This window comes from Pan troglodytes, chromosome X (genome assembly GCF_028858775.2).
Source record: "Pan troglodytes isolate AG18354 chromosome X, NHGRI_mPanTro3-v2.0_pri, whole genome shotgun sequence".
In the NCBI taxonomy this organism is placed as follows: domain Eukaryota; kingdom Metazoa; phylum Chordata; class Mammalia; order Primates; family Hominidae; genus Pan; species Pan troglodytes.
The window spans coordinates 100,572,352-100,595,551 of record NC_072421.2 but is presented as its reverse complement, the minus strand read 5'-3'; the positions used below and the strand labels follow the sequence as shown (position 1 = coordinate 100,595,551).

The following is a 23,200-nucleotide window of genomic DNA, read 5'->3' as shown; positions in this document are numbered from 1 at the left end:
ATCAGAGGTATGAGGCAAGGACACAGCATGGGGCAATCTTGACCCCCTATATACCACATATTCACACATGAGGCTACTGGGCCCTCCTGATAAGCAAGACCCCCAGGCAACAATCCTAGGAGCCCCACCACAGCTTCTTGTTATCTTAGAAGCTTCTCTGCCCTGGGCCATAGAATGGTCCTGGGTACTGAATGCCTGCCCCTTAGTACCCTCCTAGGCAGTAGGTGGTCTATCTGCCTCATTATCCAGCCTTAGCCACTCAGTGGAGTTCTAGTAATTCTCCATAGAACAGGAAGACCCTCAGCAAGCTCCTAGGCAGGCCATGGGGAGAGAATGATATCCTGAGCAGAAGTGAGCCCAGTGGCAAGTCAGGAGAAACTTACAAGGGTCTTCACCTCTAATAAGGCCAACACACCAACTCAAATGGGCAAAAGATCTGTTTGAGCTTCTAGCTGAATATGCCCCAAAGTTTATGTAACTGCCAAATCCGCATGCTAAATGAAGGCCGGAAGCAGCAACACTAAATGTGTAGTATTGGTTAACAACGTGTTTTTCTATAAAACATTCTGGTGACAGAAGAGTCAAGTGTTTTCCTTTAAAAATTCTAGTCCCGGGTCTACTTTGGCATTAAGCAGATAATCATTATGTTAGATGATAAATGCATAGCTTGCTCACTAGCTTAAGAATCTTTTGGAAAACCAGTGGTGTTGTGTCTTCAGTTCATACCAAAGCAGATGAAGTCCATATTCTCTTCCTAGATGTGGCCTAAAGGAACTTAGAAGGGGCCAGGTGCAGTGGCTCACGCCTGTAATCCCAGCACTTTGGGAGGCTGAGGCAGGCGGATCACGAGGTCAGATAGAGACCATCCTGGCCAACATGGCGAAACCCTGTCTCTATTAAAAATACAAAAATTAGTTGGGCGTGGTGGTGCATGCCTGTAATCCCAGCTACTCGGGAGGCTGAGGCAGGAGAATCGCTTGAACCCAGGAGGCGGAGGTTGTAGTGAGCCAAGATCGCACCACTGCACTCCAGCCTGGGAACAGAGTGAGACTCCGCCATCTTAAAAAAAAAAAAAAGAACTAGAAGGGAAACCACAGGAGAGTAAAACTATATGGCATTTCACCAGAACTAGAGGTAAAATAGAGAAAAGTAAATATGACAGGTCCTTTGGGGCCCAACAGAGGTAAAGCCAAACAGAGAGAAACCAAGCATCACAGAGCCACCATGGAAGGGAGGGACTCTATTTAGGAAACAGATGCCTCACTAGGACATTCAACCCCTGAGCACAGCCTGGGTCCCAGAGTCATAGCTCTGAGGGACAACTGAGTTTACCATGGAATCAGTAATGATTCTTTGTCACGGCTGAGGCAAACAGTGGGGTAGCAGTGAGATTGGTAGGGAGAAAATTGCTTAGTCCATGGGGACAAGCATGAGTCCAAGTAACACTAAGTAAAGCTGTTGTGACAAAGACTCAGATCTAGGCAACATAACAAAGGTTTACTTCCTAAGTCTTATGAGGGTAAAGTGATTTGTGTAAGGCTTTCTTACTAGTATAGGCCTAGGAATATTTTATCTTTAGCTATATTATCTAGATTATATAGCCTCTAGGGTCACTTTTGCATAGCAAGAGCATGGGGAAGGCACAGTCACCCTACTTCCTTGAGCCAGAAATTACATTACTTCTATTCACAGCATACTGCGGAGAACTAATCACATGACCCATCAGGCACAGGGGCTGGGAAATAGAGAAAGCATATAGATGAGTATTGAGAGCAAGGTATGCAAATTCTTGTCATAGCCACTATGTTAGACTTATGAGAAACAGTATTACTACCATACTGAAGGATTATTTGAAGGAGGACAGCTCCTAAGAATAGCCCCTTAGGGCCGAACAGGGATGCCAAAGCTGGCCTCATACATGGTGAGTTTTACCTGACACCTCAAGTACTAGAGCTACCAGCACAGAAGGATGCTTTGGGACCAGCAACATTCGGAACAGCCTTGAATGAAAGTGGATCAAGAGACAAGTTTCTTCCTTGAACACAGGGATAAGCTACCATCTGGGCAAAGCCTACTAGGGCCTATCAGACTGTGCAAGGCCTACCTCGACTAACAGCAACTGCTTCTCAGCAACAAATTCAGGCAGATGGCATCATGGAATTGCCTTGCTCTTATTAGGTACCTGTGAAATGTGATATACAAAATGGCATTACTCGTTCAGAGCTCTGAAATGGAGTCAGGAAATCATTCTAACAGGAACTACTTACATGATCTGAAACCTTGCAAAATAACAGGAACTTGTCTCAAACCTTCCAACTGTGCCAAACTGCCAAGACCACAACATCCTCGTAAACTGCTGAATTTCACCAGCACTGCAACTGCAACTCCTGCAGCGACAACCAATGAACTATGGACTCATTACTAAGCCAGACACCTCCACCAATGATAGTTCTTTTAAAACAACTTGTGCAATCACCCTTAATTTCCTTCTAAAAATCTTGGTGAGCACAGTGGCTCATGCCTGTAATCCCAGCACTTTGGGAGGCTGAAGCGGGCGGGTTACTTGAGCCCAGGAGTTTAAGACCAGTCTGGGCAACATGGTGAAACCCCATCTCTCCAAAAACAGAAAACAACAACAACAACCAAAAAACAAAAATAAAAACTAGCCAGATGTGGTGGCACGCACCTGTAGTACCAGCTACTCAGGAGGCTGAGGTGGGAGGATCATTTGGGCCCAGAGGTCAAGGCTGCAGTGAGCCATGATCACAGCAAGCACTCCAGCCTGGGTGACCGAGTGCGACCCTTTCTCAAAAAAGAAAATAAAAAAACCATACACTCCTTCTCTTCGGAACACAATTCGGCCTTTAGCTGAATCTGTGTCTTCTGAGTTGCAATTCCTAAGACTCCAATGAATGCCTTGTCTTACTGCTTTGCGGTTTGGTCTTTTGTGTCTTCTTGGTTAAAGCACTTGAGCAATTGTGTAAAAAAGAAAATGGAAGGAGAAGTCAAACTTTTTAATCACCACTTTGTTGTAGAACCCCAAATTCAGGCTCATGTACCTGATGTGCAGCTGAGGCCAAACACTGAGATACCAGTGCTTGGAGACAGAGAAACGGTTATTGGATTTGGCCAAAGTAAGAAGGCAGGAGAGTAAATCTCTCAAATTCGTCTTAACAAGGAGATGAAACAGGGAGTTTTTAATGCAGCTAGAGAATAAGGGAGGGGGAGTCTCAGGGAACCCAGGGAAAAAGTCTGTGCTCCTTCAGTCTCAGATAACACCTTGAGCAACCAGACTTCTGAGTGTCAGCAGCCGCTCACAGTGTCCTTAAAGGCATTCATTTTTTCTGCAAAATTTTTCATGACCCTGAAGTTCTCTCTTCCTGCTTGAAAAAGAAATAGTATATCAGCAGTTTATAATTATATTGTGGGAAAAAGGGATATTGGGCAAAAAGTAAGCAATTAACGTGAAGCAGGCAAGTGTGTAATAAGAATTTTCATTATTTCATTCGGTCACTAAAAGTGCTGGGGTATTGAAATCTCAAGAGGCCCGGTTACAATTTCATTTCCCTGGTATCTTGGTTAGCACTGCAGTTGTTAAAATAAGGTGACCTGCACTGTATGCTACTACTGCAGATTGTTGGTGTGACATACTGGTTTAAAAAACAGATTTAAAATAGAAAAGGAAAAAGCAAGCTAAGTCGAGGCTGTGATTCCCAAACTCACAGCAGAATTGAAGATGTAGATATAGTAGATTGAAATGGAGGATAGGAGGGTTGGAAGGGGAGACTGAGGCCTTACAGCCTTACCCTCTGGTGGGGCTGCTGACTCACTCCATGGCTCTATAGTCACCAGTGAGCTCATCCTGGGAACAAGAATCTCACCTAGGGACTGCCAGTCCCCAGAGCTAGGGCTCCAATGGGAACTTGTCCCAAGCCAGGAACCAGAATCAGGCAGGCCAGACACGACCAGCAACCAGGCTGCCCTGAGGCTGAGCACCTGGGGAAGGGCCTTACAGACTGAGGGTGGGGGCAGGCCAGAGGCTCAGGGCCTGAGACTGAGGTGGTGCTGGGAAGCAAGGAAACCACTTTGAAGTATATTTGCTATTTAAATTAATCTTTTATTTTTCACCGCTCATTTTAGGCTCATATTATCACTTTTACACCACCAATTTGATCAGAGCAATATTAACGACCCAAGCAAGGATCCAGTTCTAGCCTAATTAGGGGCAGCAGGTGAATTAGTAGATGGAAGCCCAGAGAGATAACACCGTGTGTCCAGGTCACACAGCAAAACTGGGATCTGAATTTGGAAGAGGAAACTCCTCATCATAACCCTCTACTCCAACCTCCCATCCCCCTCCTGCAGTCCTCAGGCAGTTCCCCCTTAAACCATGTGTGCAATTGCATCTTTCCAGATAAACCAAGTCTGAGAAGGTTACACAAGGGTCTTGCCTCCCTTCTCCACATTTGTGGTCTGGCCCCTCCTGCAATATTAACCTGGCTCTTATAAATGTTTCATCCATTTTCTATTCCACATCACCCCTGCTACCATCTTCTCACATTTGAGCTTGGCATCATGAAAAGTAAATGTGCTTACTTCACCCACCCTTATGCTTTCGCCCAGATTTGGGACTTAACAGGAAATGATCTTGTTCAAATGTTCTTCCAATCATCTAATTCTGTAGTCCTTCAGCCCTGCCTGCTCAGCTGGGCTCAGTAAGGGATACTGTTATAAATACACCTTGCTTCTGGGTCCAGCTTTCACCTTTTCAAAGCATGCTTCTATAATATTGTCTATGTATTCCTGGGCAGTCAGGAGGAGCCATGTTTGAACACTTGGGTTCAGAGATGCTAACCTACTTGCCCAAGGCCACAAAGGGAATTGTCAATAGTTGTGAAGGTGCAGGATTCAGTTCTGACAGTTGTCTCTCTTCTAATCTCTTAGCTTGGGCACTCCTCCCCTCTTGTCTGTCCGCCAGTATCCACCCTAAAGCTGCATTCTCTGACAGAATGGGTTCCAAAGCTCAAGCCCTTTCCTTTTTGTCATATGATGGAAATAAAATCTAGGAGTTGGAGAAGAGGAAGGAGGAAGCAGAGACTGCTGTGGCTGGTATTCAGCTTTGATCACATCATGTCCCTCCTCAGAGACCTTCAATGGTTCCCCATTAACCATGAAAAACACCTAATGCCAGTTTTTAAGGAAGGCCCTTTGTGAAACTGGCTTAGGCCATCTTCCCACCTTCTTTCTCACTACTCCTCCCTCTTCAGTAGTCACATTGTGGGCTTTACTGTTCCCAGAACCCTGCTAGAGCTGTGCTTCTTCCACTGGGCTTTTGGAAATCTTTTTTTCTGCTAATCTAGATCAACGATTCTCCAACCAACCACAGATTCTATACAGAGAACCTTCTGATGCCTGGGTCTTGCACCAAAGATTCTGCTTAAATTGTTCTGGGATGGAAAATCAGCATCTTAGCCTATATGACACTTTGTAAACTATAAGTCGGTATAAACAATAAAAACAGATTGGGCTCTTGTATGCTCACAGTCTGCCTTAGAATGAGGCAGAAAATGGGTGGAGAGAAGTTTAAGAGCTTGATTTCATATCTAATTTAAATATAATCCCTTCCCTCTGAAAGCTAGTGTGCTTGTTTTCCAGAGCTGGGGAGACTATTTGCCCCAAAATGGCGGAGTCAGTCTTCTCCTCTGGCTGCTTTTTCTTCTCTTTTACGTCTAGGGCTGAAAAGAACTGCAGAGAGCAACAGAATAGGCTTCCCGTTGCTTACTAACGCATTCACTTCCCATGTGGATCCTGATAATTAGTTTCCTGTTATTCTACTACCAGGCTGCAAACTCCTCCAGGGCAAAGGCCTGTATCTTTTATCTCTATCTTCCAGCACTAAGCACAATGCTTGGCACACAAATAACAATAAATGTTGGCTAACCCATGATAAATGTGGTCCAATCTCAGCACTTTGAGCAAGGCAAGATTCAATGAGTGCAAGTGACTTACCAGTGTACCTGAGGGAGTTGGCGGCAGAGATATGCCGAGAATCTAGCTCCTATTATTTCCAGGATGTACTCTACATATTCACACACCCTCTTCTGCCTTCCTTCTCCCAACCCACCAGGACACTGATTAAGGAAGCAGAAATATCAAGCACTCAGTACTGCATTCCAATTCCCAAGCGATAGCAGTGTCCCCTGAGGTTTACTGAAGCCCTAGGGACCACAGAGACTTCAAAGCCAAGGCAGACTACTCTCCTTATTCAATTCCAAGGAATCAGCCCCGATGTATTAGAGCTATTCTTATAAAACCATCTCTATCTGTGCTTGCATTAAGACGGGGAGGCACTGGCCCTTTACATTTCTGGTGACTTTATAACAGCGGTTCTCAATGTGTAGGCAGCAGACTCAACATTGGAACCATCTGGGAACATCTTTGAAATGCAAATTCTTCAGTTCTAGCTCAGACCTACTGAAACAGGAACTCTGGGGATGGGGCTCAGCAACCTTGTTTTAACAAGCCACCAAGGTGATTCTAATGCATGCTAAAGTCTTTAGAACAGCTAATCTAGAAGAAGGAGGAGGATCAGGGCCCTATAAAACCCTTCATGCAATGCCTCGGCTGGACGGAGGGGTGTAGGAGCCTAGTGCCTGTCATCACAGGCTTCCAGAGAAGGGCTGAAGTGACTTGTGCCTGAGTGAAGATAGTAAGCCTTTTAGGCTGAGGCTGATGAGCAAGAATGAATTGGCTTGGAAGGTGGCTATTCCCGGCTGAATCTGGAAGAGACCCCTGGTTCCAGGAGTACCAGAAGGTTCCACCAACATGTGTGCTGACGCTGGATGAGGAACCTTCAACTTGAAGGTTCCATCTACCTGGCCTGGTATTCTGACAGCAGGGACTGGGTTTAGGGGCTCCCTTTCCAGGTGATGGGCTTGCTTTGGGCAGGGAGAAGGCAACTGGCCTGGTGACTGGCAATGCCTTTCTGACTTGGGCTTGAGATAAGGACTACGTGGGAAATATAAGTATCGGCCTGCCCTCAGTGTGGGGTTATCCAGGCCCCAGGGTTAAAGGCTGCTGGCTTGGGCACAGGTCCTGAAAGGGTGTGGGTCATGGCAGCCTCCCCCAAGGGAGGAAGTTCTGAGACATCCCTGCTCAGGGGAGTTGAAGCAGATGTGGTGCTTAGCCAAGCAGCCATTGAGGGAGAAAGGACTGTGGGTATGAGAAGTCCTTAGGGCACAGCTGTGCAGGGCTCCCACCTGATGAAGTGTTAAGTGGGAAGGGGATGGAAAGCTGGCAGTTGGGAAGCATCTGGTCTGAGCTAGAAAGGAACCTGATGCTGGCTGTAGAGTCTGGTTGGAAGAGAACTCCAGAAATGAACAGTCTCTGTTCAGCCCTGGACTCTGGGTGCCTGAGGTTGTCTGACCCTCTAAGGTGGCCTGGGCATGTTTGGGTTCCTGAGCTGGGTACACCTTGGATGGTTAGAAAGTTGGCTTGGGAAAGTGGCAAAGTCTTGGCCTTAGTTGCAATCAGGCCCCCTAGGCCATTCCTTCCAGCTGATCCTGGGATGGCTGACCCATGGCTGCTGCCTCATATCTGGGCAATGTCACAGGCAAGATCCTGAAAGAGGCCAATGCTATGCCTGAGCTCATGTACTTTGGGTCTGGCTGTTGGAACTAATAGCTTTCTTTAAGCAGGGTGGGTTCTGGAAAGACAATTGGGGTCTTTAAACAGTGGCTTAGCTGATTGGAGAGCCAGTGGCCAGGTGCTACGAAATACCTACGCAGCCTCTGCATCACCTGACCTCCTGGTATCCATCATGAAGACTGAGCTCTGGCATGAGAGCCTGGTGTGGTTTGGTGTCACAGGAAGAAGCTACTGGGCAAAAGTTCAGAGTAGCTGTGTAGCTGTGTGGACAATATGAGCTTGGTACACTCCTAATATCTCATTTTGTCTCGAGCTTTTTTTCCCAGGTGGTGTTGGCTACTGTCCCCGCAATGCCTATGGAGAAAGGCCAGAATTCAGTTCTTAAAAGACTTTGAGTGCAGGGGGTGGGGAGAGGATGAGCCCTAAGGTAGAGTACCCAGGTGTTGGGAATAGCCTAACCATCACTCATCAACCCACACAATGACTTACTGTGGCAGGGCCTCCTAAGACAAGGCCCCACTCTGCCTCAAGACCTTTAGTTTAGCAGGGGCGGAGGGGGCTGCTGTGAAGAGGGGAGAGAACAGCACTAGCTGAATGTTGAGGGGGCAGAAAAGCCTCAGATTAATAAGCAGTGAGGTGGGAGGCAGGAGGAATATAGGCCGCAAGTGGGAAATGTATGTCCTCACTGCAGAAATGAGGAATGTTAGTGCCTTCCCACTTGCAAGCTGTGGCAGAGACTGGACTGAGGGTTGAGGCCAAGGGGGATCCTGTCTGGCACAGGCACTAAGGGGAAAGAAGAGTGGGAGAGCCATGTGTGGAAGAAACCCCACCACTGTGAGGGGCTTGAGTAAAGCTGGCACCAAGCTGAGTGGTAGCAGCTGGTTAAATGGCATCAGTCTTAAAGGTTCCCCACGCACCACCCCTCCACCGCCACCGTCCCCGCCTCCCCCGCCCCCCACCTTCCCTCCACGCCAAACCGCTATGGAGCCGCCTCAATGTGGGCTATCCTGGCCCTCCTTGGCCTCAGTCCCACAGCTGGGACTTCATGGGCCTGACTGTCCTGCTTGAGGCACTGAACCCCTGCTGTCCCTGCAGATGTTGCAGAGGGTCAGTGTTTCTGTCATGGCCTAGGACAAGCCCTTCTGTGATCTCTATGATGGATTCTATCTCTAATCTTCCCTCGGATCCTATTGTCCCTGCTGCTCCCTTGGGAGGCAGGGGCACCTTTCTGTGTGTAATGAGAGAAGTTTCTCCTGGCTCTGGCCTCTCAAATGTTGCTTCCTCCAAAGAGCACTGTCTCACCTATCCAGGGACTGAGCAGCCACAGGGCCCTGCTGATGGCGTCATCGGCAGCTGCCGGAGGGCCCCCGCCCTTGTCTGCTTTTGTTCCTTTGACTGTCTTCCTTCCTCCAACTCTTGAATGTAGGACTGTCAGCGCCCCCCTCACCTGTGGCATGAAGTTTTCCTTACTTATCCTCTTCGTGGGCCATTTTACTCTTTAGTATCGCTAAACCTTTGGATGTTTCCCCCCCTCAGATTTTTTTCTGACTCCTATTGTTTGGATGATAGCATGACCATTCTCCACATCTTAAGTGTTCTTTTCATGTGATCTGCGTTGCCCCTTTCCTTCTAGATGATCTTATCAATCTTGATTTTTAAGTAAGCTAACTTGTTCCTTAGATCAATTCTGCTCTCATAACCATTGTATCCTGTATTTTAATGACTTTCACACCTAATCTAATGTTGCTAATGCCTTTTTAATCTCTGATTTATCTATTTTAACATTTCTCCTCCTGAAATCTGTGATCCAGTTAACTATCCTGAAATAGTTGTACTCCTAAAACCTCATCTTGGCTTGAGCTCACTTTCCCGGGGGATGTTGGCTACTAACAATGCCTCTGGGGGAAGGCCAGGCCTCCAGTGCTCGAAGTACCCCCAACCCCACAGGTTAGGGGTGGGTGTTACGGCGGGTCTTTGTTCTTAGAGCTCCCAAGATGGCAGCAAGCCTTTTGTTCTCTGGCCTGGGGTTTTTGGCCTCACGGATTCCAAGGAATGGAACCATGGGCCATGCAGTGAATGTTATAGCTCTATTAGAAGCCATGGGTCATGGAAGAGAACCGTGGAAGCTAGCGACTAGTGTTCACCTTGATTAGGACGAACCTGGGCACTTAGCCATGCAGGAACAATGGCGAGCCTCTAGCCAGATCGGGAGCGGCAATGGGTGCCGCGCTGAATCAGAAGCACAGCGGACACCCTGCTGGATCCGGAGGGGTGAAAGTCAACGGTGGGTCTGCAACGGCAGCGTTCAGCAGTGGTGGACAGCAAGCAAAAGCTCAGCTCGAGACGGAACAAACACCAATCAGAACAGTCTACAGTTGCAAGATTTAATAGAGTGAAAACAGAGCTCCCATACAACGGGAGGGGACCCAAAGGGGGTTGCCACTGCCGGCTCGAATGACCTGGGTTTGTATCCTGATCATTGTCCCTCCTCCTGTGTGCTATCAGGCAATAGATGATTGACTATTTCTTTATCTCCTGCTTCTAGCCTAATTGGTGTTTTAGTGAGCTCTCTTTTACTACCTGATGCGGGGTGTGAGCTGAGTTACAAGCCCAGTGTTTAAAGGTGGGTGCAGTCACCTTCCCCAGCTAGGCTTAGGAATTCTTAGTTGGCCTAGGAAATCCAGCTAGTCTTGTCTCTCATACCGGAGAGATGATGAACCCTAAAATAGAATGCCTGGGTGCCAGGAAGATGGCTAATCACTCTCCTGCCCACAAACTGACTTCAAAGGGCAAGGCCTCTCTGCTTACACGGCAGAGGGTGCAATAGAAAGCGAGTTTTAGGCTGTAATTTACTAGCCCTGGGGAAATTGGCAGAGGTGGGAGGTTTTCTTGACACGAGAGATTATTAAGCAATTCTCCCAGTTTTTACTTAGCTGACTTAGGGCTTTTTGCTTGGACCTGATTTTATTCTTGATGACACCTGGCCCAGAGGTGTAAATACCTGTAGGTATGAGACCAACCCTGTCTCAACATAATAGGGGAGAAGCAGGAGGAGAACTCAACCTACTTTTGTCTTTAACATATCATCCACAGCTGAGCCAGGCTGCCTCCTGCCCCAGAACAGAGCCACCACCCTAACACTAGGTCAAAACAGCCTGGAGCTGCTTGTCTTTCTCCAGTCTGTTGTCTTAATCTCTCTAGGCTTGTTCCTGGTGGATGAAGCTAGCAATTGTGATCAGCATCTTTAGAGCTAGGACTAGATCTAATCAGTTAAGACTTCATAGAAGTGCTAGACTATAATTTTGACTGTGCTGAGTTTGGTGGTCCTAGTGAATAGCAGCTGAGTATGTCAACTTTAAATAGTGAGATTCAGAAAACAGTAAGCATGGAGTTTACACAGCTTGAGGATGGCCACCTCGAAAACAGACCATGTAGGAAAGGGGTCAGTGCTCCAAAGGGAGAAATTAAGTTTTCACTTACACAGGCAAAGACATTTAAGAAGGGTTACAACACTTTCCATGAAAGGTCAGTATATGCATTATAGCCATCTGATTGGTTATAGCTTGCTACATTCCAAGGAAGATTGCTTTAACATTACCTAAGGAAGGTCTGGAGGTTTCTCATTTTTGACATCATTTTATCTTTCCTAATCACTTATACAAAAAAGCAGAAGTTGGCAGCTGTATGCTGTGTGACTCAGGCCATATAGCCACACTCCTCTCAAGGCTGAAAAGTTATAACAGCTTTACGTGTGAATTACTTAATTCTAAAAGTACCCAAGAAAATGAACTAGAAAGTCCACTTTGAAACTCCTAAATCCAAGATTCTCTTTTATACTATCAACCTAAAGGAAGAAACTGGGGCAAAATTAATATAATTCATTGGGCTAAGGTTGAGGACTGCAGTCTAGGAGTCTTGGATTCATGTTGCCCTGAATATATACTCCAATTGGAAGCAATTACAAGTAGCTCTTTAAAGTAAAAGGGAGCAGTTCCTAAGTTGTTTACCAGAAATTTACATTGATTCAGTAAAATAACATCAGTTACCGATTGACTATACATTGTTCTTTGTATTTAAAAAATCCAGGAACATGAGGATAATGGATGAAGGTCAGATTGTACAACTTGCGAGAACACTTCAGATAATTTATCAGCTAGTCTGAAGACAGGGAAGGCTAAAACAGTGCCTTTAAATTACCCCTGGGCATAGGTACAAGGGATGTGTCAAGTCTCATGCCTCTGAGCCTGATAATTTTTTGCACCTTTCACATTCCTAAGACTGCACTAGGCCACTTTACTTTCTCAATGGCTTTTTTCCCAGCTTATTTTAGGTTCTGGGGTACATGTGTAGGTTTGTTACATGGATAAATTATGTGTTGCTGAGGTTTGGTATATGAATGGTCCCCTCACCCAGGTAGTGAACATAGTACTCCATGGATGGTTTTTCACCATCCCCCATTCTAGTAGTTCCTGGTGTCTACTGTTGCCATCTTTGTCCACAAGTAACCGATGTTGACCTCCCACTTATGAGTGGAAATATGCAGTATTTAGTTGTTCTGTTCTTGCAATAATTTGCTTAGGATAATGGCCTCCAACTCCATTTGCTGCAAAGGACATGATTTTTCTCTTTTGTGGCTGTGCAGTATTCCATGGTGTATATGTACAACATTTTCCTTAGCCCACAGTTGGTGGGCATCGAGATTGAGTCCTTGTGCTTGATATTGTGAATGGTGCTGCAATGAACATGCATGTTCCGATGTCTTTTTGGTAGGGTCCAATGGCAGCTCTGTTTTTAGCTCAATTTCCAAATTGCTTTCCACAGTGACTGAACTAATTTACATTCCCACCAATGTGTATAAGCATTCCTTTTCTCTACAGTCTCATCAGCATCTGTTTTTTGGCTCTGGGGATAATAGTCATTCTGACTATTGTGAGATGGTATCTCATTGTGGTTGAATTGCATTTCTTTGATTAATGATAAGTATTTTTTATTTGTTGGCTGCGTGTGTGGGTTCTACTAAGAAATGTCCATGTCCTCTGCCCATTTTTATGACAGGACTGTTTCTTCTTGAATTGTTTTAAGTTCTGTATAGATTCTGGATACTAGAGTTTTGTCAGATGAATAGTTTGCAATGATTTTCTCCCATTCTGTAGGTGGTTTGTTTACTCTAGATTCTTCTGTGCAGAAGCCCTCTAGTTTAACTACGTCCCACTTGTCAATTTGTTTTTTGTTTCACTTGTTTTAGGGATACAGTCAAATTCTTTGCCAAGGCCATTTCCTAGAATTTCTTTTAGGATTTTTATAGTTTGAGGTCTTACATCTAAGTATTTAACCCATCTTGACTTAATTTTGGAGTATGGTAAAATGTAGGGGTCCAGTTTCATTCTTCATATGGATAATCAGTTATCTCAGAACCACTTATTGAATAGGGGGCACCTTCCCTCATTATTTGTTATTGTTGACTTTGTCAAAGATCAAATGGGTATAGGTGTGTAGCTTTATTTCTGGGCTCTCTATTCTGTTCCATTGGCTTATGTGTCTATCTACTAGTACCATGCTACTTTGGTTATTGTAGCCTTACAGTTTGAAGTCAGGTAGTATGATGCCTCTGGCTTTGTTCCTTTTGCTTAGGATTGCTTTGGCTGTTTGGGCTCTTTTTTTTAGTTCCATATGAACTTAAAATTTTTCCTAAGTCTGTGAAGAATGACAGTAGTTTGATAGGAATTGTATTGTTCTTGTAGATTGCTTTTGGCAATATGGCCATTTTAAAAATGATGTTGGTTCTTCTGATCCATGAGCATGGGATATCTTTCCACTAGTGTCATCTATGATTTCTTTAAGCAATGTTTTGTAGTTCTCCTTGTAGAGCTTTCACCTCCTTGTGTAGGCATATCCCTAGGTACTTTATTTTCTTTTGTGGCTACTGTAAATAGAATTGTGTTTTTGATTTGGCTCTCAGAATGTTATCGATATATGGAAATGCTACTAAATTTTGTACATTGGTCTTTTTTTCTTTTTCTTTTCTTGATCCTGAAACAATTTTATCAGTTCCAGGAGGCTTTTGGTAGAGTCTCTAGGGTTTTCTCAGTATAGAATCATATTCTCAGGGATGATAGACAGTTTGACATTTCCTTTTTGGATGCCTTTATTTCTTTCTCTTGCCTGACTGCTCTGGTGAGGACGCCTAGTACTAGGATGAATAGCAGTGGTGAAAGTGGGCATCCTTGTCTTGTGCCTGTTCTCAAGGGTAATAGTTCTAGCTTTTGCCTGTCCAGTATGATATTGGCTATGGGTTTGTCATAGATGGCTCTTAGAGGTATGTTGCTTTGCCTAGCTTGCTGAGGGTCCTTATCATGAGGGGATGTTGAGTGTCTGCCTGTTGGCTGGGAGGGGATGTTGGGCATCGGATCATCAAGCTTTTCTATGTCTATTTAGATTATGTGGCATATTAGTTCGTTCTCATGCTGCTAATAGAGACATACCTGAGACTGTGTAATTTATAAAGGAAAGAAGTTTAATGGACTCACAGTTCCACATGCCTGGAGAGGCCTCACAATCATGGTGGAAGAGGAAGGAAGAGCAAAAGGACATCTTGCATGGAGGCAGGCAAGAGAGCTTATGTAGGGGAACTCCCCTTCATAAAACCATCAGATCTCGTAAGACTTATTCACTACCACGGGAACAGCACAGGAAAGACCCATCCCCATGATTCGATTACCTCTCACCAGGTCCCTCCCATGACACATGGGGATTATGGGAGCTACAATTCAAGATGAGATTTGGGTGGGGACACAGCCAAACCATATCATTCCACCCCTGGTCCCTCCCAAATCTCATGTCCTCACATTTCAAAATCATGCCTTGCCAACAGTCCCCAAAGTCTTATTTCAGCATTAACTCAAAAGTCTACAGTCCAAAGTCTCATCTGAGACAAGGCAAGTCCCTTCCACCTGTGAGTCTGTAAAATCAAAAGCAAATTAGTTACTTCCTAGATACAATGAGGTACAGGCATTGGGTCAATGCACCTGTTCCAATGGCAGTAATTGGCCAAAACGAAGGGGCTACAGGCCCCATGCAAGTCCAACAGTCTAACAGGGCAGTCAAATCTTAAAGCACCACAATGATCTCCTTTGACTCCAAGTCTTACATCCAGGTCATGCTGATGCAAGAGATGGGCTCTCATGGCCTTGGGCAGCTCTGCCCCTGTGGCTTTGCAGGCTACAGTCCCCCATCCTGGCTGCTTTCACAGGCTGGCATTGAGTATCTGCAGCTTTTCCAGGTGCACAATGCAAGCTGTCAGTGGATCTACCATTCTGGGGTCTGGAGGACGATGTCCCTCATCTTGCAGCTCCACCAGGAAGTGCCCCAGTTGGAACTCCCTGTGGGGGCTCTGACCCCACATTTTCCTTCTGCACTGCCCTAGCAGATGTTCTCCATGACCCTGCAGCACACCTCTGCCTGGACATCCAGCCATTTTCATGCATCCTCTGAAATCTTGGCAGAAGTTCACAAACCTCAGTTCTTGACTTGTGTGCACCCACAGGCCCAACACCATGTGTAAGCCGCCAAGGCTTGGGGCTTGCACCCTCTGAAGCCACTGCCTGAGCTGTACCTTGGCCCCTTTTGGCCATGGCTGGAGCTGAAGTGGCTGGGACACAGGGCACAGAGTCCCGAGGCTGCACAGAGCAGCAGGCCATGAAACCATTTTGTTCCTCTTTGGGCTCCTGGCCTGTGATGGGAAGGACTGTCGTGAACATCTCTTACATGCCCTGGAGACATTTCCCCCATTTTCTTGGCGATTAACATTTGACTCCTTGTTACTTATGCAAATTTCTGCAGCAGGCTTGAATTTCTCCTCAGAAAATGGGCTTTTCCTTTCTGCTGTATTGTCAGGCTGCAAATTTTCCCAACTTTTATGCTCTGGTTCCCTTTTAAACATATTCCAATTCCAAACCATCTCTTAGTGAATGCATAAAACTGAATACTTTTAAGAGCAACCGTACCCAAGTCACGTCTTGAAAACTTTGCCATTTAGAGTTTTGGTTTTTTTTTTCTGCCAGATACCCTAAATAATCTCTCTCAAGTTCAAAGTTCCACAGATCTCTAGGGCAGGTGCAAAATGCTACCAGTCTCTTTGTTAAAGCATAGTAAGAGGCACCTTTGCTCCAGTTCCCAATAAGTTCTGCATCTTCATCTGAGACCATCTCAGCCTGGACTTCATTGTCCATATCACTATCAGCATTTTGCTCAAAACCATTCAACAAGTCTCTAGGAAGTTCCAAACTTTCCCATATCTTCTTGTCTTCTTCTGAGCCCTCCAAAACTGTTGCAATATCTGCCTGTTACCCAGTTCCAAAGTCACTTCCACATTTCAGGTATTTTTATGGCAGTACCCTACTCCTGGTACCAGTTCATTGTATTAGTTTTCATACTGCTATAAAGAACTGCCCAAGACTGGATGATTTTATAATAAAGGAAAGAGGTTTAATCAACTCACAGTTCAGCTTGGCTAGTGAGGCCTCAGGAAACCTACAATCATGGCAGAAGGTGAAGGGGAAGCAAGGCACCTTCCTCACAAGGTGGCAGGAAGGAGAAGTACCTAGTGAAAGGGCCTTTATAAAAAACCATCAGATCTCATCCTGAGAACTCATGAGAACTTACTATCACGAAAACAGCATGGGGAAAACCACCCCCATGATTCGATTACCTCCACCTTTTCTCTCCCTTGACACATAGGGATTATGGGGATTACAATTCAAAATGAGATTTGGGTGGGGACACAAAGCCTAACCATATCATGGTCTATCAAGTTTGTTTATATTTTCAAAGAACCTGTTTTTTGTTTCATTGATCTTTTGAGTCATTTTTGTTTCAATTTTATTTCTGTTCTCATCCTTATTTCTTCTGCTAACTTTGGATTTAGTTTATTATTGTTTCTCTAGGTCCTTGAGTTGTGATGTTAGGTTGTCAATTTGTGACTTTTTTCAGACTTTTTGATGTCGCTATTTAGTGCTATAAACTTTCTTCTTAGCACTGCTTCTGTATCCCAGAGGTTTTCATAACTTGTGTCACTATTTTCATTCATTTAAAATGATTTTTAAATTTCCATCTTGATTTCATTGTTAACCCCAAAATCATTCAGGAGCAGATTGTTTAATTTCCATGTATTTGTATAGTTTTGAGGATTCCTTTTGTAGTTGATTTCTAGTTTTATTCCACTGTGGTCTGAGAAGATGCTTTATATGATTTTGGTATTCCTCAGTTTGAGACTAGTTTTGTGGCCTATCATATGGTCTATCTTGGAGAATGTTCCATGTGCTGATGAGAAGAATGTATAGTCTGTAGTTCTTGGACAGAATGTTCTATAAACATCTGTTAGGTCCATTTTTTTTTTACAGTGTAGTTTAAGTTTATTTTTTCTTTGACTTTCTGTCTCGATCTCTCTGGTGCTGTCAGTGGAGTGTTGAAGTCTCCCAGTATTGTGCTGCTGTCTATCTCATTTCTTAGGTTTAGTAGTAAATGTTTTATGAATCTGGGATCTCCAGAGTTAGGTGCATGTAAACTTAGGATTATAATATCTTCATATCTTGTTGGATTGATCCATTTGTCATTATATAATGACCTTGTCTTTTTTTTTTAACTGTTGTTGCTTTAAAATCTGTTTTATCCAATATAAGAGTAGCTGCTCTAGCTCACTTTTGGTTTCCATTTAAGCGGAATATCTTTTTCCAGCCTTTACCTCGAATTTGTATTCTTACATATTAGGGAGTCTCTTGAAGACAGCAGACACTTGGTTTGTGGATTTTCTTTTTATCCATTCTGCCAATCTGTGTCTCTTAAGTGGAGCATTAATCCTGAAATAAGAGGTTGCTATGCACCAGAATAGAACATTTTGAAAGCATAAAGCTTACAGGAAATACTATGAAGAAAATAAAGCATCAAGGTAACAATTAGCATGATGACTGGAACAGCAATTTACATTCACTGTTAATATTAAGATGTAAAGTGCCGTTCCAGTCATCATGCTAATTGTTACCTTGATACTTTATTTTCTTCATAGTATTTCCTGTAAGCATTATGCTTTCAAAATGTTCTATTCTGGTGCATAGCAACCTCTTGTTTCAGGATTTAGAATTCCTTTAGTATTTCTTGTAGGGCTGGTCTGGTAGTGGCAAATTCCCTCAGCATTTCTTTGTCTGAAAATGACTTTATTTCTCCTTCATTTATAAAACTTAGTTTTACTGGGTACAGAATTCTTGGCTGACAGTTAATTTGTTTAAGGAGGCTAAAGATAGGACCTCAGTCCCTTCTGGCTTGTAAGGTTTCTGGTAAGAAGTCTGCTGTTAGTCTGATAGGTTTTCCTGTATAGGTTACCTGGTGCTTTAGTCTCACTGCACTCAGAATTCTTTCCTTCACATTGACTTTAGATAGCCTGATGACAATATGCCTTAAGTAAAGTCATTTTTGTGATGAATCTCCCAGGAGTTCTCTGAGCTTCTTGTATTTGGACATCTAAATCTCTAGCAAGACCAGAGAAGTTTTTCTCAGTTATTCCCTCAAATAAATTTTCCAAACTTTTAAATGCATTTTCCCTCTCAGGAAAACCAATTATTTTTAGGTTTGGCCATTTTACATGATCCCACATTTCTTGGAAATTTTGTTCATTTCTTTTAATTATTTTTTCTTTTTGTCCGATTGAGTTAATTCAAAATCCTTACATCTGAGCTTTGAAATTCTTTCTCCTACTTGTCCTAGTCTATTGCTAAAACTTTCCACTGCATTTTGTAATTACCTAAATGTGTTTTCTATTTCCAGAAGTTCTGAATGGTTTTTCTTTAAAATATCTCTTTAGAAAATTTTTCATGCATATCCTGAATTGTTTTTAAAATTGTTTGTTGGTTTTCACCTTTCTCTGGTATCTCCTTGAGTAGCTTAATACTCAACCTTTTTAATTCTTTATCTGGTATTTCAAAGATTTCATCTTGGTTTGGATCCATTACTGGAGAGCTCTCGGCATGGTGTCTGTGTCACTGTAGTTGCTGTTTATACATTAGTTAGCATTGTTAATTTTTAAGATGGTGACCACTTCTATAGGCATCAGTCAGTCCTGTGTTCACAGCTGCATGCTGGGAAGTTCACAGTGACTTCTAACTCACCACATCCAAACTCAGATCTACCAACTTCTCCCCAACCCATCCCTTCTCATTTCACCATTTCTCCCATTGCAACCCCTGCCTTCTCCCACCGCAACCCCTGCCTTCTCCAACCCAGTTCCCCAACTTCCTTTCTCTCCATGACTCCCAGGTCCCCACACTCTGAGGCAGAAAAACTGGAGACCTCTTTCTCCCTCTTAAGAGTCCCCAGGCTCTGCCCGCTGAACCCCTAGGACAGGGTCTCATGGTCCCAGGACCATCCAGTGGCCACCTCACTGACTTGCCTCCTCAATCTGCCCTGACATCCAACTCAAAAGGTACTTCCACATCACAGCTCCAATGAGGCCTAGCTCCAGCTCAATCAGCACCCATGACTCCCCATTTCCTATAGAATCAAGTATCATCTCTAAAATAGCAGGCACAGCCCTTGCTGGGAGGGTTTCCTTTATGCCTTCTTGGCCACCTCTTCCTTTGGCATCTGGATATGCTGTTTAAGTAGAAGGGCTATGACCTGGCAGCCTCTTGACCACATCATCACATTCCTGACTTGGGGCCTTTGCTTACACTGTTCCCTCTGCCTGGAATCCTCCCTGAGTCCTCTTCCATGTTTATGGTTTCCTCTTGCCCCTGGGTATAGCTCCCAGCACCCCCGCTTCGGAGCAGTGAGGTCCTGCAGGCAGTACCAAGGCATACTGGCCAGAGCCTGCTGCAAGTGCTAGTCCAAGCTCAGCTTGCCTTTCCTCTGCCCCATGAAGCAAAAGCAAGACCAGCTACATAATTTTCAGGGTCCAGTATAAAATTAAAGTGCAGGGCCCCTTGTTCAAAATTAAGGATTTTGAGACAATAGATTATTATAAGCAATATTTACACTATTGATCTATCAAACACTAGATCTTTTTCTTCTATTGAACTTTGTATTTGTACCCATTGATGACGATAGTTTACAATAATGGATTATATATTTAAAATAGCTAGAATAATTTGTTTCTGGCATAAAGAAAAGACAAATATTTAAGGTGATATTTCAAGTACACTGATTTGATCTTTACAAATTACATAAGTATATTCAATTATCGCATGTAAACATTTTTTAAAAATTTGAGATGGACAAATCCCAGTTGAGGGACATTCTATAAAATAGCCAACCAATAATCCTTGAAACTGTCAAGGTCATTGAAAATAGGAAAAGGCTGAGAAACTCACAACCAAGAAGAGACTAAGGAGTCATAATTACTGTATGCAATGTGAGATCCTGGATTGGGATCTCAGAAGAAAGGTATTAGATAAAAACTAAGGAAATCTGGAGGTTGAGGCAGGAGGATTGCTTGAGCCCAAGAGGTTGAGGCTTCAGTGAGTCATGATCACACAGCTGTACTCCAGCCTGGGTGACAGAATGAGATCCTGTCTCAAACTGAAGGAAGTCTGAATTTAGTACATAATATACGAAAATTTTCACTAATTGTAGTAAATGTACCCTGCTAATATATCAATAATAAAGGAAACTGGATGAGGGGTATATGAGAACTTCCTGTACTGTATTTGATATTTTTCTGTAACGCTAAAACTGTCCTAGAATTAAAAGTTTACTTTTTAAAAATTAACATTAAATAGACTGGGCATGGTGGCTCACACCTGTAATCCCAGCACTTTGGGAGGCCGAGGTGGGCAGATCACGAGGTCAGGAGTTCGAGACCAGCCTGACCAACATGGAGAAACCCCGTCTCTACTAAAAATACAAAATAAGCTGGGTGTGGTGGCACATACCAGTAATCCCAGCTATTCGGGAGGCTGAGGCAGGAGAATCGCTTGAACCTGGGAGGCGGAGGTTGCGGTGAGCTGAGATGGTGCCATTGCACTCCAGCTTAGGCAACAAGAGTGAAACTCCGTCTCAAAAAAGAAAAAAAAATTAAAATATTTTGAGATGGCAACAGCAGAGATGACGAAGTAAATTGTCCACGACAGTCAGGATTTGAACATAGATCTGCCTGACCCTAAGGCTTTTGTGACTAACTGCTTACACTGCCTGAATACCAGTGAGAACACCATCCCCTGGGGAAAAGTGAAGGATGGAAGAAGGTTATCACCATATTTAGTATAGGTTAAGAGTCCAAGTTTAATCACCCAGGCCACATAAAATATGACTGCATTTACATGAAATTTCCAAAATAAGCAAATCCATAGAGATAGAAAGCAGATTAATGGTTACTAAGAGTTGAGGGAGGGGAGAATGGGGAGTGACTACTTAATGAGTACAAGATAGTGGTGATGATTATACAACATTGTGAATATATTAAAAACCACTGTGTGGGTGGCTTTTTAGAGTCTGTACACTGCTAAAAGGTGCAGCTCAGGGCAGAGTTCACATAGCTATATGCACTGGTGAGGAATGTGAGATAAAATTCACATAATAAAATTTATCATTTTAACCATGTTAGAGTATTCTGATATTTCCTATTATTTATACTATGTGATTATGTCACATCCACAGAATTAAATTCTAGAAAGTAACAAAAAGTTTTAATGAAGACAGTAAGAGGTGGTTTGTTGCCTATCAGATTTGCAATGATTCACATTATTTCTAATAAGTGGTAAACAGACATTTCCACACACTATTGTCAGGAATATACATTAGTAATATGTTCTGAATATATTGTGTTAACATAAAATTTTATAGCTTTACATAGATTTGAAAGAATAATTTCAAGAACCTCTTATAGAGAAATGCTTACAAAGTTATTTTCATATATATGGGCAAGGTTAAGTACACCAAAATTTGAAATAGAGATAAACTAAGTTTTCATTACTAAGATATGGATGCCCCAAATATACTTCAATAAGATGAAGCATCTAGTTGATATAAAAAGAAAACTAAAATTTTGCTGTAATTTAAAGTGTTATGATAGAAAACTAGTTCCACGGAAAGATGGTCGTAATTAGGGCAAAGGCAGGTTATAAAGCTCATAAGTGGGCTGGATGCATTTTGGCTTGTATAGATCTATAGCTATTTATCTATAGGCCTTAAAGCATAAAAATAAAGGTGATTTTTTTTTTTTTTGAGACAGAGTCTCGCTCTGTCGCCCAGGCTGGAGTGCTGTGGCACGATCTGGGCTCACTGCAAGCTCCGCCTCCTGGGTTCACGCCATTCTCCTGCCTCAGCCTCCCGAGTAGCTGGGACTACAGGCGCCCGCCACCATGCCCGGCTAACTTTTTGTATTTTTAGTAGAGATGGGGTTTCACCATGTTAGCCAGGATGGTCTCGATCTCCTGACCTCGTGATCCGCCTGCCTTGGCCTCCCAAAGTGCTGGGATTACAGGCGTGAGCCACCGCACCTGGCCAGGTGATCTTTTAATCTTGTTACATAGAATTTTCCCTTCAACATAGGAAGAAGTTGTACTTTCTGTTTGGAAGCCATTAATATCCCTATACACTGGGAATACCCTTTTTTGTCACTCAGATTTTCAGAAATCGGTCTGGTGGGCTTGGGTTAAAGCCAGTCCCTCCCACCTTCCTGCTCAGTGACGTTCAAACTGAAGTTTGGACTTCTGTCATGAGGGGCACCAATATACCACCATTGTCAAATTCTCTACAAAGAAATGCATGCAAGGAGCAAAACAAAAATACCTCCCTTCAGACTTATGAGCCTATGTACAGAATGATTTTAATTCTCCCAAAAATAAAAAAAACTAGTAAGAGTAAGACAGTAAAAACAAACTGGGGTACCCACATGAAACACCAGGCAGCTTTAGTGTGCTTTAGCAGTCCCCAGCAAGCAAAGCACAGTATAGGACAGGCAAGAGTTGTCTGAGAGAGGATCAGGTGCCGTTGACAGATCTGGGCAGCTGTGTCCACAGTGTCCTGGAGCCTGTGAGGGAGTGGGAGGAGATCTGGGAAGCCAGTACAGGGGTTGGTTAATGAAGTGTGATCACTCTGTCGTCTAGGAGGGACCCCTCTATAGTGTGGATACCTCAACCTACACTGAGGAGATAAGAGTTAAATCAGTGAGATGTAGATTTAAGGTCAACAGCAAATTGAGCTGTTTTAATGCACATGTGAATTTTCCAAACAGAATTGGCATCACAGCATAAAAACTATTACAAGATATTTTTTATTCTTTGCAAAATATACTCATTTTTATCAAAGCAGTAAAAGCAGAATAGAGTTGGATGTCACCTAGCGGCCAGAGACAGGATGGAAGCTCTGAGAGTTTCAGAACAGGGGGCTCAGCAAGGGGGCGAGAGGAATGGAGGCTGGAGGTTAACTCCAAGGTATCAGGCAGTTTTCTGCAATTATTCACCTGATTGTAGCAATCTCTCTGCATCAACTATTTTCTAGGATATCTAAAACTGAAATTGGAGTCAAGCCCATCTCTGAATTCAAGGTGAAACTGCACTTGTGAGTG

General features: G+C 43.6%; 1 protein-coding gene across 1 annotated transcript in view; it reads right to left on the bottom strand.

Annotated features, from left to right (window-relative positions):
* Positions 1-23,200, bottom strand: part of RAB40AL (RAB40A like) — a 417,954-nt gene that overhangs the window by 199,201 nt on the left and 195,553 nt on the right. The window lies entirely within an intron of this gene.